This window comes from Penaeus monodon, chromosome 21 (assembly GCF_015228065.2).
Source record: "Penaeus monodon isolate SGIC_2016 chromosome 21, NSTDA_Pmon_1, whole genome shotgun sequence".
Lineage (NCBI taxonomy): Eukaryota > Metazoa > Arthropoda > Malacostraca > Decapoda > Penaeidae > Penaeus > Penaeus monodon.
The window spans coordinates 19,153,163-19,153,618 of NC_051406.1; positions in this window are offsets into that span (position 1 = coordinate 19,153,163).

Sequence of the window (456 nt, forward strand, 5' to 3'; positions counted from 1 at the left end):
AACTCTTTGAATAAAGTATAAAACAAAAGAGTTTATGACCAGGTAGAATATGAACAATGCAAAAGTTACGCGGTAAGTTAACATATAAAATAAAGGATACAGAGTAGAGACAGCGAGACGGAACGAAGGCGAGCGCAGGAAGCAGGAGGATCCCAAGGCCCACGTTAGCCCCAGAGCAGAGGAGAGGCGATGCGAGTCGTGAATCTCAGCCGACGTGACTCTCGCGTCCCCCTCAGGCTTCGCTTTCCCTCCTATACTGGATGCTCGCCGACAATAGACTATGGCTGTGTGCACCATTTAAGTATCCTTGAGGCCTAATGAAGTATAACCATTTTTGAGTATGTTTGTCTGCTTTAACGCAAAATCATGCACCATAATTAACATCAGAACGAAAAAAAAGGTTCGTTGGGGAGGTGAGTGGTACTATGCGTGGCGCTACGGGTGGTAAGGGCGTGG